Raw genomic sequence first — 14229 nt, forward strand, 5'->3', positions numbered from 1 at the left:
TGCAATAAACATTTGTTGAAAAAGTCGATTGTTGTGGCCATTTTTGTTTCAGAAAATGTAAACCTGTGGGGCTGGAGAGATAGCACAGTAGTAAGACGTTTGCCTTGCATGCAGAAGGATGGTGGTTCGAATCCCAGCATCCCATATGGTCCCCGTAGCCTGCCAGGAGCGATTTCTGAGTGTGGAGCCAGGAGAAGTCCCTGAGCACTGCCGGTGTGACTCAAAAACCAAAAACCAGGGGCCGGGTAGGTGGCGCTGGAGGTAAGGTGTCTGCCTTGCAAGCGCTAGCCAAGGAAGGACCGCGGTTCGATCCCCCCGGCGTCCCATATGGTCCCCCCAAGCCAGGGGCGATTTCTGAGCACATAGCCAGGAGTAACCCCTGAGCGTCAAATGGGTGTGGCCCAAAAACCAAAAAAAAAACAAAAAACAAAAAAAAACCAGGGGGGAAAACTGTAAACCTTACTATTAGGCATGAATATTAGCTATGATTTTCAAATGAATAAACTGAGACTCAGAGAAGTGACTACAATAAGGTAGCAATGCTAGAAACTGGCACATAGCCCAGTCAGTTCTACCATTGCATCTGAGCTGTCAGATCTGGACAGAGCAAGAGTGAAGGTGAAGGTGATAACTCAGGTCTGAGCAAGGAGGCAGCTGCTTAGCCCAGGGAATAGTAGCAAAAAAACTTTTGTTGGGGGCCGGAGAGATAGCATGGAGGTAGAGCATTTGCCTTCATGCAGAAGGTCATTGGTTCGAATCCCGGTATCCCATATGGTCCCCCGAGCCTGCCAGGAGCGATTTCTGAGCCTGGAGCCAGGAGTAACCCCTGAGTGCTGCTGGGTGTGACCCAAAAACAAACAAACAAAAAAACTTTTGTTGTTGTTGTTATTTTTTGTTGTTGTTTTTGGGTCACACCCAGCAGCGCTCAGGGGTTACTCCTGGTTCTGCACTCAGAAATCACTGCTGGCAGGCATGGGAGACCAAATGGGATGCTGGAATTTGAACCAGTTTGTCCTATATTAGCTATGTGCAAAGAAAATGCCCTACCACTGTGCTATATCTCCCGCTCCAGGTTATTTTAAGGGGGGGGGTCACACCCAGCAGCGCTCAGGGGTTATTCCTGGCTCTACACTGAGAAATCGCTCCTGCCAGGCTCTGGGGACCATATGGAATGCCAGGATTTGAACCACCATCCTTCTGCATGAAAGGCAAAGGCCCTACCTTCATGCTATCTCTCCAACCCCTGTCCTAGGTGTTTTGATCAGTGAGGCCTTTATCTTGGGATGAGAAGTATCCTATCAGGACACAAACCTAAGTGAGTCTGACGATGGTTTGGGATGGGGGAGGTCAGCTAGCTGAGCTCAACAACAACAACAAAACAAACAAACAAACAAATAAATAAAGTTTCCACTAAGACCAGTGACTTTCTGCATAGCTCAGCTTCTATCTAGTGTCTCTCTTGCATACTACCAGGAAATTTCAAGATAAGGAAGAATGATCCCACTCATTCATTCATTCATTCATTCTGTAAACTCTCTGAGGCTTAGTGGAGTTTTGTGCTGAACTCAAGGATTTGCTGATTCAGGACCCACATTCCTTTTGGGCTGTGAAGTGAAGCAACGGGAGAAGTATAGGGACTCCTCCTACACGGCCCTCACTGGAGAGATGCCAGCAAATGTTGCATGGAGATGATGGCAGAGCTTTTCATGACATTATGTAGGAGTTGGACAGCAGGAGCTTTCTGGACAGGGAGCTGTGAGGAAGCCTTGCTCCTTAGAAAAGGGAAGAGGTTGAGCTAGTAGTAGAGCTTGGTGTCACTCACTGGGTTCAGATCCTGATCTTACTTCTAACTGTGTGATCTTGGCAACTCACTTCTAACCCCAAATCATCTCTCTGTGCTTACTTTATTTGCCAAACTAGAGAAATAATAACATCTACCTTATACTTACCTATTTTTTGTTTGTTTTGGGGGGGTCACACCTAGAAGTGCTCAGGGTTTACTCTTGGCCCCATTCAGGGATCATTCCTTGTGGGGCTTTAGGGACAATGTGGTGTTGGGGATCAAATCTGGGTTGTCTGTATATAAGGCAAACACCTTCCCCTGTCTTACATCTCCAGTTAACACCTACCTTAAAATACTGATGTAAGGGGCCCGGAGAGATAGCACAAAGGCGTTTGCCTTGCAAGCAGCCGATCCAGGACCAAAGGTGGTTGGTTCGAATCCCGGTGTCCCATATGGTCCCCCGTGCCTGCCAGGAGCTATTTCTGAGCAGACAGCCAGGAGTAACCCCTGAGCATTGCCAGGCGTGGCCCAAAAACCAAAAAAAAAAAAAAAAAACAAAACAAAAAAACAAAACAAAACAAAAACTGATGTAAGGGGGCCAGAGAGATAGCGTGGAGGTAGGGCATTTGCCTTATATTCAGAAGGACGGCGGTTCGAATCCCAGCATCTGATATGGTCCCCCGTGCCTGCCAGGGGCGATTTCTGACCACAGAGCCAGGAGTAACCCCTGAGCGCTGCTGGGTGTGACCCCCCAAAACAAAACAAAACAAAACAAAATACTGATATAAGGATCAAATGGGACAATATAGAATAATGCTTTTCAGGGCCGGCGAGGTGGCGCTAGAGGTAAGGTGTCTGCCTTGAAGCACTAGCCAAGGAAGGACTGCGGTTTGATCCCCCGGCGTCCCATATGGTCCCCCCAAGCCAGGGGCACTTTCTGAGTGCTTAGCCAGGAGTAACCCCTGAGCATCAAATGGGTGTGCTGTAAAACCAAAAAAAAATGCTTTTTATATTAGCATTTAATAAACAATGATTGGGGTCAGAGCAATAGCACAGCGGTAGGGCACTTGCCTTGCAAGCAGCCAACCCCATCGAAATTTCCATAAGGTCCCCAATCTTGCCTGGGGTGATTTCTGAGCACAGAGCCAGGAGTAACCCCTGAGCACCGCTGGGTGTGGTCCCCCCTCAAAAAAAATAAAGTAATAAGCAATTATTACCATTCTAATACAAAAAAAGTAGTACGTGAGGCAGACCAAGAGAAGACCTGGACAGTTCTTCTATATTAAGGAAAGTTACTATGAGAAAGTGATTCATATTGCTTAAAGTTATCTAAAGTTACTAAAGGTATGAACTAGGTAGGAACAACAGAGAGAGATGAAGGAGTGAAGTGGATCCAATCTGGAAGTACCACATGTTGACTTAGATTTGCTACTTGACTGGTTATTGATGGATCCTCAAAGAGCTCCCAGAATGAGAAATTGATTCCCATTCCCCTACCCCCTAGGAAGGGGAAGTGATCCTGGTAATATTTATCCGAGGCAAATAATCCACAGACAGGAGGGTAAAAAGACAAGAAGGTCGGACGCAGAATTCTTTGTCAGCCTGCTAGCAGCTCCAAAACTCCAGAGCCTGCCAGCTAGCTGCCCCCAAAGACCCTGAGCACCTCGCTCGACCACTATTTATTAGGTTCTCTACAGCGCCCCCACCTGGAAGGTGAGACCACAGCAGAGATAAGGATTTTATAGAGAAATATAAAAAAAGCTTCCATATATAACATCAGAAATCCCAACAGAGGAGGCTAAACGCACTGCGGAGCCTATAGAAATTTTTGTTTTGTTTTGGGGTCACACCTGGAAGCGCTCAGGGGTTACTCCTGGCAGGCTTGGGGTACCATATGGGATGCTGGAGATCGAATCCAGGTTGGCTGCATGCAAGACAAATGCCCTACCCACTGTGCTATCACTTCGGCCTCCATAGAAAATTCTTGATTTGATTAGATAGAAAGTTCAAAGTATCTATCCATGCTTTGCCCCTGCTTTGCATGATCCAATGCCAGAACCAAGTGCAGCAGGTAGAACACTTGCCTTGCACCTGGCTGAGTTTGACCTGGGTTTGATCCTCTGCATCCCCTATGGTACCCTAAGTATTGCCAGGAGTAACTTTTGATCACAGTAATTTCCTGAGCATAAATGGGTATGGCCAAAAAAAAAAACGAAAACAAACACATTGCATGATCCCTGAGCACCTTAATGGGTGTATCTGTTCATTGTTGCTCTCCTCAAAAAAGAACTTGAAGTGGATTTTGAGGATGGATTTTTGACAGGTATTGGCCATGCTGTTCTGAAGAAATCTGGTAATGGTTAAAAATTTTAGTTTCCAGCCCACAGACCAGGTTTATTTGACTCTTAAAAATGAATTTAAGCACAAACCAGAACAATAAAGTGTAGAAACTTCTCATAAAAATATTTAAATCGAGCCAGAGCAATAGCACAGCGGTAGGGTGTTTGCCTTGCATGCATCCAACCTGGGACAGACCCGGGTTCAATCCCCCGATCCCATATGATGCCCCGAGCCTTCAGGAATAACCTCTGAGCACCACTGGGTATGGCCCCAAACCCGAAGAACAAACAAACAAAACAAAACTAGCGTATGGGGGCCAGAGAAATAGTCCAGAGCTTAAAATACTTACCTTGCACACTGTAGACCCATATTTCAATCAAGGAAACTACATATGGTCCCAAGAGCACTGCCAAGAGTGACCCTGAAGGGCAGAGTCAAGATTAAGTTCTGAGCACCACCTACTGTGGCCTAAAACAAACAAAATATTTAATAAGGATTAAAATATTCATGATACATCAAAGAAGAGGGTCTGCTGGGGCTGGAGAGAGAGCACAGATGGCAGGGCACTTGTCTTGCATGAGACCCACCTGGATTTGATCCTCATCATTCCATATGATTCCATAAGCTGTCAGAAATGATCCCTAAACAAGACTTAAAAGTAAACCTTGAGGGCCCGGAGAGATAGCACAGCGGTGTTTGCCTTGCAAGCAGAAGATCCAGAACTAAAGGTGGTTGGTCCGAATCCCGGTGTCCCATATGGTCCCCCGTGCCTGCCAGGAGCTATTTCTGAGTAGACAGCCAGGAGTAACCCCTGAGCAATGCTGGGTGTGACCCAAAAACCAAAAAAAAAAAAAAAAAAAAAAAAAGTAAGCCTTGAGCACATCTGTGTGGGACCCAAAAACAAATAGTAAAATTGAAGAGGCAATTCTTTTGTGATGACAAGTTTCAAGAGTCTGTCACCGGACAACCATAATTGATTTGTTTCCATATGTGGCTGTTCCTGGGGGGATTGTCATAGCAATTGTAAACTGTCATGATGCAGGTAGATAAGGCTTTATTGAAGCTAGAAGTCATTTATGCTGGAATTTGAACCACTGACCTTCTGCATGCAAGGCAAATGCTTTACTTTCATGCTATCTCTCCGGCCCCAAGTCACTGAAAAGTTTTTCTTTTCTTCTTTGGATTACACCTGGCGATGGTCAGGACTTACTCCTTGGCTCTCTGCTCAGTGATCATTCACAAGAGAAGCTCAGGAAACCAAGAACTCTGCCATTTTCTGTTATCTCTCTGGCCCTGGCCACTTAAGTATTTTTCTCCCACACTCAGCAGCACTCAGGGGTTACTCCTGGTTCTTGTGCTTGGAAATTACTCTCTGCAGGCTTTGGGGACAAAATGGGATACAGGGAATCAAACCCAGGTCACTGCATGCAAGGCAAATGCCCTACCTGCTGTACTAGCGTTCTGGCCCTTTAAATATAGATTTTTTTTGTTTGTTTGGGTAATTAGGTGCTACACAAAACCATGCTCAGGACTTACTCCTGTCTCTGTGCTTTTGTAATCACTGTTGGAGATACTAGAACCATATGCAGTGCTGGAGATCAAACCAGTGTTGGTTGCATATGAGGCAAGCATCATCATGACCCTACTATCTTTCCCACCCCACTTAAATAATTTTAAAGTATACATTTAATTGACATTAAATATATAACACTGGGCCCTGGAAGAGGATTCAGTGATTTAAAGCACTTGTCTGGTAAGTGCTTTAAAATTATAAGTTCAAATCCTTATGCTTCCTGTAAACAAGCACTGAGGAAATCCTGATAGCTTTGCAATTAGAATGTCTAGGAAAAGGGCCTCCTAGATGATAAGTAAGTGATCAAAAGAAGTGTATTGGTCAAGCATGAAGTCTTGATATCTGTGGACTGAATCCCGAATGCTATGTGTATATCCAGGCAGCTGATTGTCCCAAGGTCTGGGGTCCCCAAAAGGGAAAATAAAAAATAGAATAAAATAGCTGTCTCGGGGCCGCTGAGGTGGCGCTAGAGGTAAGATGTTTGCCTTGCAAGCGCTAGCGAAGGAAGGACCGCGATTCTATCCCCCGGCGTCCCATATGGTCCCCCCAAGCCAGGGGCAATTTCTGAGCACTTAGCCAGGAGTAACCTCTGGATTCTTTTTTTTTGTTTGTTTTTGTTTTTGTTTTTTGGGCCACACCGGGCAGTGCTCAGGGGTTACTCCTGGCTGTCTGCTCAGAAATAGCTCCTGGCAGGCACGGGGGACCATATGGGACACCGGGATTCGAACTAACCACCTTTGGTCCTGGATCAGCTGCTTGCAAGGCAAACACCACTGTGCTCAGGGGTTACTCCTGGCTCTATGCTCAGAAATAGCTCCTGGCAGGCACGGCGGACCATATGGGACACCGGGATCCGAACCAACCACCTTAGGTCCTGGATCGGCTGCTTGCAAGGCAAGCTGTGCTATCTCTTCGGGCCCTTCTGAAACCCTTCCTAATAATCATGAAAGGCCAGTCAACCCAAATATTAAAAAAAGGCATTCTCTGGGGCCGGAGAAATGGCATAGCGGCAGGGCATTTGCCTTGCATGCTGAAGGACGGTGGTTCGAATCCCGGCATCCCATATGGTCCCCCGCCAGGAGCGATTTCTAAGCATAGAGCCAGGAGTAACCCCTGAGCGCTGCCGGTTGTGACCCAAAAACCAAGAAGGCATTCTTTGCGGTGACACGTAAGCAATCGAAAAATCCTGAGGTTGGTGTTCTGCCGCCCCCTACTGACGTTAGGCCAGTAGAGCCTAGAGGTTTCTCTTGGGGACATTGGCTTACAAAAAGTTAATCTAATGATGTTGAACTGGCCCTGTCTGAAGTCGGATCTGTAGGATTGTCGCCAATCTACCCTCCACCTCAACCTTTTAGAGGGAGTAGAACGAACTCGCTTCCCCGACAAGGGATAGTTGTTAGGGAAATTAATAATAACTCAGTATCAGAAACAAATTCTCCCCGTCAGGCAAATAATCAGGTTTTAGAATATGAAGGTTTGGGGGCCGGGCGGTGGCGCTAGAGGTAAGGTGCCTGCCTTGCCTGCGCTAGCCTAGGACGGACAGCGGTTCGATCCCCCGGCGTCCCATATGGTCCCCCAAGCCAGGAGCAACTTCTGAGCGCATAGCCAGGAGTAACCCCTGAGCGTTACCGGGTGTGGCCCAAAAACCAAAAAAAAAAAAAAAAAAAAAAAAAAAAAAAGAATATGAAGGTTTGAATATGCTTAACCTCAGTAATTTTAGGAAAGCATGCTCAGATTATGGTCCTCTTTCTCCGTTTTGTATTGAATACCTGGAATGATGTGGAACAGGACTTTAACACAGTAGCAAAGACCTGTTTGAGTGCTTCTCAATATTTACAATGGAAGATGTGGTTTGATGAGAATACTAAGAGTAAAATTAATAGTCTAGATCACTCTGGTTTCAGGAGTCACATTATCTTATGAAATGCGGATAGGGGAAAGAACAGCACACAGATGTAAATAGGCAGGCAAGACTACTCCTTATTGTTTTTAAGCTTGTCAGGGAAATTGTATTGATGGTTTGGGAAAAGATTGACTCAGATGCCAAGTTCAAGGGTAGCTATACAAAAAATTATTCAGGGAGCTATTGAGCCATATGTAGAATTTGTGGGAAAACTGACAGAAACAATTAAAAGACAGGTTAAAAATATGGAAATTTGAACTGTTTTGACAAAATCCTTAGTCTTTGATAATGCCAATGAATATTGTCAGACTTTCTTACACCCAGTTAGGAAGAAAGAACATGTCATGGGATTTCTTTCTTTTTTTTTTTTTTTTTTGATTTTTGGGCCACACCCAGTAATGCTCAGGGGTTACTCCTGGCTATGTGCTCAGAAGTTGCTCCTGGCTTGGGGGACCATATGGGACGCCGGGGGATCGAACCGCGGTCTGTCCAAGGCTAGCGCAGGCAAGGCAGGCACCTTACCTTTAGCGCCACAGCCCGGCCCCTGTCATGGGATTTCTATTTGCTTGTATAAATGCTAGGATTTACAGCTACCCTCCTGTTGCACCTCTAATAACATATGCTGTTCAGAGGCAAACTCCAAGAAATCAAAACAATGGCTTTTGCCCGAAGAAACCACCTAGTCTGTGTGCCCGAGGGGTGGCAAGGGATTTCACTGGGCAAGTGACTGTCGTTCAGTACTGAACGGTCTCTGTTCAGTACCTAACAGTCTCCTCAGAAATCAGAGGAGGGATCCAACGTCAATATTGCAAGGTCAGGTCATATGCTTTAAGTGTGGCAATATGGGGCATATACAAAAACAATGCAGGTCACAACCTCTTTTTGTACCTGCTCAAGGATCTGCCCACTCGGGACCAAGACTTAATCAGGGCCAGAGAGATAGCACAGCAGTAGGACGTTAGTTTGCCTTGCATGCACCCGATCCAGGATAGACGGTGGTTTGAATCCTGACATCCCATGTAGTCCCCGAGCCTGCCAGGAATGATTTCTGAGCATAGAGCCAAGAGTAACCCTGAATGCCACTGGGTGTGACCCCCCAAAAGAAAGACTTAATCAACCTGTCTCAGGAAACTTGTCAAAGGCCAGACTCTTGAAATGGCTACTGGTGAAGGTAAGCCATTCTGCATCTTGATCATTGAAGTCATCTGAGGATATACAGACTTTAAATCAGTTAAAAGTCTCCAGATGGTTTCTTTTTTTTTTTTTTTTTTTGGTTTTTGGGCCACACCCGGTGACGCTCAGGGGTTACTCCTGGCTATGCGCTCAGAAGTCGCTCCTGGCTTGGGGGACCATATGGGACACCAGGGGATCGAACCGTGGTCCATCCTAGGCTAGCGCAGGCAAGGCAGACACCTTACCTCTAGCGCCACCACCCAGCCCCCAGATGGTTTCTTAATAATAAATATTGGATAATTTCAATTAAAGAAAGAGGTTTCAATGTGTTCCAGCCTCAACTGTTCATCAACTAAGTTTCTAAGTGCCTCTAATTTTGTGCTGTGGATGGGCACTGAGGAATCCAGATTGGAACATCAGATTTCCATTCAATGTGAATGGGTTCTGGGAGCTTTAACCCAGTGACCCCAATCAAAAGGTCAGAACCTCTGAATAACATGCTGTGAAGTGTTTTTGTGAGGGATGTGATATTCTGCTTCCCATTGCTTATGCAGTCACGTCCCCCAGGTTCAAAGAAACGGGGACAACATAAGGCATGAATATCACCTGTTGATCTTCCGGTCCAATAAACTTCAAATACCTAGCACTCTGGCGAACAGAATTTGGAGTTAAGACCCTCTCCTATCCCTTCCAAACTGTGTTGAATATATTGTAGAGTTCAATTTCAGGGCCAATCTCTTAATGAAACCACAGACACTTCTGCCCCTTAATCAAACATACCTTCAATTTTTCTTTTTTTTTTTCTTTTTTTTTTTTGGGGGGGGGGGTCACAACTGGCAGTTACTCCTGGCTCTAGGCTCAGAAATCACCCCTGGCAGGCATGGGGGGGACCATATGGAATGCTGGGATTCAAACTATCATCCTTTTGCATGAAAGGCAAATGCCTTACCTCCATGCTATCTCTCCGGCCCCATACCTTCAATTTTTCTGCCCTGAATTTCAAGAATTAACATTGGATTTTCCTCTTTAAGCTTAGCAGTGAAAGCTATCAATGCAGAAGTTTCGATGTTAGTATTTCCAAAGCCTCCTTCCCTGATGTGTTCTGATTTTACAGGCATAACATAAGGAAGTAATAAAAGTTGAGCTATAATTTTATCTTTCTTTTTTTTTTGTTTTTTTTTTTTGTTTGTTTTTTTGGGCCACACCCGGCGGTGCTCAAGGGTTACTCCTGGCTGTCTGCTCAGAAATAGCTCCTGGCAGGCACGGGGGACCATATGGGACACCGGGATTTGAACCAACCACCTTGGTCCTGGATCGGCTGCTTGCAAGGCAAACGCTGCTGTGCTATCTCTCCGGGCCCTATAATTTTATCTTTCTTAAAGATCCAGACTGTGGGTATAGAAACAATAACTATTAGTTCCCCTTCATTTTCAGGATCTATAATCCTCAGGTAAATTACTACTATCCCTTTGACTATTAAACTGCTTCTTCCCTCAATCATCCCCACAGTACCTTTTGGGTGTGGTCCTCTTTTTTTTTCGTTTGTTTGTTTTTGGGCCACACCCGGCGGTGCTCAGGGGTTACTCCTGGCTGTCTACTCAGAAATAGCTCCAGGCAGACACGGAGGACCATATGGGACACCGGGATTCGAACCAACCACCTTTGGTCCTGGATCGGCTGCTTGCAAGGCAAACATCACTGTGTGGTCCTCTTATGCCAGACATAATCTTATAAGAACATTGAGCTGGAATGAGGGTCAAGTCCTTCAGGCAAGAAATATCTAAACTGCAGCTTCCTGAATTTCAGGGTTTAAGAGCTTAAACTTTGGAGTTTTCTTGATTTGTGCTGGGAAGCTGAATTATTGAGAAAAGGCTCCCTGATTTTGATAGTAATTGACTTAAAGGACTGTTGTTGTTTTTTGTTTGTTTGTTTGTTTGTTTGTTGGTTGGTTTTTGGGCCACACCCGGCGATGCTCAGGGGTTACTCCTGGCTGTCTGCTCAGAAATAGCTCCTGGCAGGCACCGGGGACCATATGGGACACCGGGATTTGAACCAACCATCTTTGGTCCTGGATCGGCTGCTTGCAAGGCAAACATTGCTGTGCTATTTCTCCAGGCCCTAAAGGACTGTTTTTAATAATATTTCTATACATCCAAAATACAGAAAAAGATTTGCCTTTTCAGTTCCTTCTCTTAATAAAAAGAGCCCCTTATGCAGCAATTTCAATGATGGTTTTGACTAAAGGCATGGCAAATTCGTCCATCATGTGTCAATATTTTGTTGATGTGGTTTTACATCCAGCTCGTAAAAAGTTTCTTCAGGTCTATTTGGTGCATTACCTTGATGACATTTTACTGTCAGCTCAGACTCACAAGGAATTGCAATGTGTTTATGAATTTGTCATTGACTGCTTGCAGGGTCCTGGTTTAACAATAGCCACAGGAAAAAATTCAGAATTTACCTCCATTTCAATACTTAGGCTTTGTCTTGGAGCTCACTTCAGGGTGTCCCCAAAAGATTTCTGTTTATCAGAAAAATCTAAGAACTTTCTAAATGACTTTCAAAAACTCTTAGGTGATATAAATTTGATCTGTCCCTCTCTTGGGAATCCAAACTCAGAACTAACCAACTTATTTAGTACTTTAGAGAAAGTCTGGATTTAAATAGCCACAGATGTTTAACACAAAGGCCCAATAGGAATTAGATTTTTTCATGGACTGGCTCCAAAAGTCCTATCTTTCCAGGTTCATACCTAGAGAGAAGCTGTCTGGGCCTCTAGAATGGGTTTACTTACACAACAAGGAATCTTGCACATTTTTGCCTTATTTGGATTTGATCTCCACACTATCATCAAGGTAAGGCTCAGAACAATTTACTTATTAGGCTATGATCCTGAAATAATAATCCTGCCAATTCAAAAAAAAAAAAAAAGGACATAGAATGTATATTACCTCTCAGTGAGCTTCTTCAACAAACACTATGTGATTTTTTAGGAGAAGTTTCCTTCCATTATCCTGCTGGAAAGTCCTGGGACTTTTTTAAGAGGACACATTTTGTGACCTCATCCATTATCTGCTCCTCCCCTATACCTGATGCCACTGTGTTTTACATTGGTGGGTTGTCATCAGGAAAAGGCTGTATTACTAGTCCTTCTATGACCACAACAGTGCATACTAATTACAAGTCTGCTCAACAAGTAGAACTTGCTACTTCATTTTTCTTTATAAACTTTATTGATTGATTGTTTGGGGGGCCACACCTGGCGGCACTTAGGGGTTACTCCTGACTCTGTACTCAGAAAGCCCCCCTGGCAGGCTGAGTGCCCATGTGGGATGCCGGGAATTGATCCAGATCCCTCCCAGGTTTGCCACATGCAAGGCAAACGCCCTACCACTGTGCTATCTCTTCGGCCCGCGAACTTGCTATTTTAAATTATTTATTATCACATGTTTCAGAGTTGTGCAATATAGTAAGCAATTCAGCTTACATTGTAGGATTGTTTCCAGGCATAACAATTGCCTCTTTAAATGCTCATAACCAAGTTGTTCAAGATTTGCTGCAGCAATTACAAGCCTTTCTGCAAAAACATTCTGAGCCAATATTTATCACTCACATAAAAGCCCACTCTGGCCTCCCAGGGCCAGTGGCTTTAGGGAATAAAACTGCTAATCATTGGGCCATGCCAATATTTAAGTCATCTGCAGAAGAATATGCAGCATTTCATACAAATACCTGTCGTTTGCATGTCAATGATCATATTCCATGAAAGCAAGACAGGGGGCCGGTGAGGTGGCACTAGAGGTAAGGTGTCTGCCTAGCAAGCTCTAGCCAATGAAGGACCGTGGTTTGATCCTCCAGTGTCCCATATGGTCCCCACAATCCAGGGGTGATTTCTGAGTGCTTATCCAGGAGTAACCCCTGAGCATCAAATGGGTGTGGCCCGAAAAACAAAAAAAAAAAAAGAAAGAAAGAAAGACAGACAAAACTTGTTACAAGTACTATTTGTGCACTTTGAATAAAAGAATATATGTAGCTGGGGCCAACCCCCAAGGATTACAGACAATTGTGGCAAATGGATATTATACCTGTTGACTTTTTTTGAAAGAAATCCTATCTTCATCTGGTGAGAGATACATATTCTCTCTCTCTCTTTTTTTTTTTTTTTGAGCCACATCCAGTGATGCTCAGGGGCTACTCCTGGCTATGCACTCAGAAATCGCCCCTGGTTTGGGGGACCATATGAGATGCCAGGGGATTGAACTGCGGTCTGTCCTAAGTTAGTGCATGCAAGGCAAATGCCCTACTGCCTGTGCCACCATTCCAGCCCCCATATTCTCATTTTATATGGGGGTTCCAATGACTTCAGAATGAGCTAAAGCAGTTTGCACCTTTATGTTACAGTGCTTTTCTGTTATCAGTGTTCCTCGATCCATAAAGTCAGACAATGGCCCAGCCTACACCAGTAAAACTTTTTAATTATTTTGTAAGGAATGGCAAATCAAACATATCACTGGCATCTCATATAATCCACAAGGACAAGCCATAGTTGAAAGAGCACACAGTACTCTAAAACTCAATATTAAAACACAGAAAAAGAGGCATGCCACCTATAGACATTTTGTCCTTAACATTATTTTCACTAAACTTCTTTTTTCTTTATTATTCTTTATTAGGGGAGAGCGCGAATGCAGTCCCCCACTACCACAAATTATGCAGTAGAGTTTCCCGCATTTGGGGAAATCACAAGGGTCAGCACACCCAGAGTGCAATGGGTGAGCCTTGCCCTGGGGAAACCACTTTCGTGATCATGCTATCTTCTCTGCGAGGTAAGTATTCACTAAACTTCTTAAATTTATCTCATGTGGAGCCTTATACAGCTGAGGAAACAAACTCTTTAAAGAAGATATTCAGTTGCAAAAAGAAATTGATTCACCTATTTGAGTAAAATGGGTAATGAATGGATTGCTGGTAAGCTCCTAATTTGAGGAAAAGGATATGCTTATGTTTCTACAAATAGAAACCCTGCCAAGAAAATTTGGGTTCTACTATGCCATTCAGAAGCAGGATTCTCACAAATAAAAAATCTCAGACACAAATGCATTGTAAGAGTGTAAACATTCCCTCAGAAATAAGCAAGATTATTCAAAAAACGTGGGTAAGAAACAAACTGTGACATCAACAGGAAACCGAAATAATAAGCTGACACCACACTTTGAGGCAAAGACTGTTGGTAGTGGAAATAACCAGTTCCAGAATCTTGATACTGTAAATGAGGGAACTGGCCCTGCTCTCACCAGACTTCATAACTTAGGAAACACCTGTTACATGAATTCAGTTGCTACAATGCCTGTTTGACTGATTACTTTTACAAAAACTATTATAAGAAGGACATTAACAGGTCAAATCCCTTGGGACATAAAGGCAAGGTGACAGAAGAGTTTGGTAAGGTTATAAAAG

The 14229-nt window shown here is 44.3% G+C and overlaps 1 non-coding gene across 1 annotated transcript; it reads right to left on the bottom strand.

Annotated features, from left to right (window-relative positions):
- Positions 1 to 13442: 13442 nt before the first annotated feature.
- LOC126031933 (U1 spliceosomal RNA) lies at positions 13443 to 13606 on the bottom strand. The gene has a single exon (XR_007503740.1). It is a non-coding gene; the product is annotated as a U1 spliceosomal RNA (small nuclear RNA).
- Positions 13607 to 14229: the final 623 nt, after the last annotated feature.

Source organism: Suncus etruscus, chromosome 15, assembly GCF_024139225.1.
Source record: "Suncus etruscus isolate mSunEtr1 chromosome 15, mSunEtr1.pri.cur, whole genome shotgun sequence".
Classification (NCBI taxonomy): Eukaryota; Metazoa; Chordata; class Mammalia; order Eulipotyphla; family Soricidae; genus Suncus; species Suncus etruscus.